We start from the raw sequence: 2,500 nt of genomic DNA, 5'->3' as shown, positions 1-2,500 counted from the left end.
TTTGCATTGCCTAGTTTCACCACACGGGCTCAAAGTTGTAAAATCGCTGATTATAGTCACTTTCCCGTTCTTTATTGATCGATTTTACATATCTGATTTGTCAAATACATACAGATATTCTTATTACGTCATCCCATGGTCGGTCTTTAGTCCCCCTATCCCTGCCCAATCCAACATTTATCCCATCATCTCCTCTAACGCCCTCATTACTATAATCTACCTCCTTCATCGCCCATGCCTTTCCACTCCCAACTCCTTAGTCCTCCCCTCGCCCTTAACACCACCCTTTATCCCTACCCCTCTACCCTCAGCCACCGTCATTAACTTCTCTGTTCCCCATTGCTAGCACTCCTTAACCTCCCTCCCTCCATCTCTAACGCCATCCATTCCCTCCCTCCTCTCGCCACACCCCACACTTTTCACCCGTCTCCCACCCAAACCCTCTTTCAACCGTCACGATTATAACCCCTCCCTTCTCTGTCCTAATCCCCTCTAACCGCTTGCCGTCCCTGTACCTTGCCCCCCTATTCCTGCCTTCAATCCTCCCCCCTCCAACCCCGTCCCCCACCAGTCCCACCATGTACCTCACCCCCCCATCCCACCATTTACCTCCCCTGCCCTTACCCCTACCATCTACCCCCCACCCACCCTTACTCACACCATCTACCTCCCTTGCTCTTTACACCCACCATCTACCCTCCCCCGCCTCCCCCTTCTTCTGAACTACTATCAAAACTCTCCGAGCTTCGTTTCTTCAGGCCTACGAAGCAGTTGGAGAAATTGCTCCCTTGGGGCGTGTCATTGGAGACGTTCCAGTGAAAGAGATAGAGAGAGAGAAAAAAAAAAGACAGACGTGAGTGAGAAAAAAAAAAAAAGTACGGGAAAGATGTCATTGTTATTTTCATGATGTATGTGTTTTGTTTGTGATTTGGTTATTTGTAAGTGATTTATTGTTTCTGTTTGTATGTGTCGGCGTTTTTGTGCCATTGTTTGTGTTTGTATATATGTTGCAGTTTGATTGTGTTAAAAGGTGTAAGTATGAAATTAGTGATGGAGGATTTCAAACAAATTGTATAGTATGAAAGAAAGGACAGCACGATGACAATATAGTAAAAACTCAGCTGATGTGAATAAGATGTAATACAGGGGCATGCTGAAAAAGGTTCTTGAAGATGATACTGAAAGGTAAGAGGATGGAAATATGCTTGTGATATACTCAGAGCCATCGATTTTCTAATTCACGGAGAATGTTCTCCCAAAAATGAATGTGTAAATATTCACACACGCACACACACACACACACACACACACACACACCACACACACACACACACACACACACACACACACACACACACACACACACACGTTTATATGTGTGTGTGTGTATATCTATCTATCTATCTATCTATCTATCTATCTATCTATCTATCTAATATCATATATATATATATATATATAATATACACACAATATATATATGTTTATATATATATATATATATATATATATATATATATATATATATATATATATATATATATATATAATACAGTCAAGACAATGAGTAACAGTATTGGACTTATAGGTTGCTGAATTCTTAGCAAATAAACAAACAAAACTTGAACCACTTCTTACGTGTTACCTCATACATGATAATGGCCACACGAAAACTACAAAGAAACGGTAACGAATTAAAAGTACTGAAAACCATATCAGATTCTCTTAACTGAGATTTTGATATCAGCTGAGAAAAACTCACATCCCAAAAAGCAGCCTAATTCCGTGCGATAAATTACTGGAAAGGAGCACGGGATTGATTTAAATGTCCCTGAGTATTGTACTCAAGAGAGTCATGGATAGGCCGGATGTATTCAACCAATTATCTTATAAGAAATAAAGATGACATAATTGATTTAGAACACTGTTTGTCATATCAAGAAAGCTGTGGTGTTGCATTAAAACTAATATACTGCATTAGAAAGAAAAAAAAAGATAGTAACAATCTAAGCCGGACATACTATGTAGGCATACTATATTTAATACTTTGTTAAATATGCAATCAAAAGAGAAACATGAAAGGACCATATATGCGGGAATTGTAAATAAATAAATAAATAAATAAATAAATAAATGAATTCAATTATTATGTAAATTGTTCAACATTGGGAAGATCGAGCATACGCAGGTCAGAAGAAATCATTATGAGAAGGATACCACAGATAAACATTTCAGGTTAACCAGTCATATTATATATATATATATATATATATATATATATATATATATATATATATATATATATATATATAAAAGAAATTTGTGCCAAAGAAATAAGAATGTATGTGTGAGTTTATTGTAAGATTCCGATGTCTCTTTCAAAAATGAAAAAGAGAATCATTATATCGAGAGCATGACACAGAATCATAATCGATTTTAATCGATTTACTAAAGTGCTTAGATGTAATGAGTGTGGAAGAGCTGGGCGGTATTTTTCCAT

This window comes from Penaeus monodon, chromosome 7 (genome assembly GCF_015228065.2).
Source record: "Penaeus monodon isolate SGIC_2016 chromosome 7, NSTDA_Pmon_1, whole genome shotgun sequence".
Taxonomy (NCBI): domain Eukaryota; kingdom Metazoa; phylum Arthropoda; class Malacostraca; order Decapoda; family Penaeidae; genus Penaeus; species Penaeus monodon.
Note: the sequence above shows the minus strand (reverse complement) of the source record.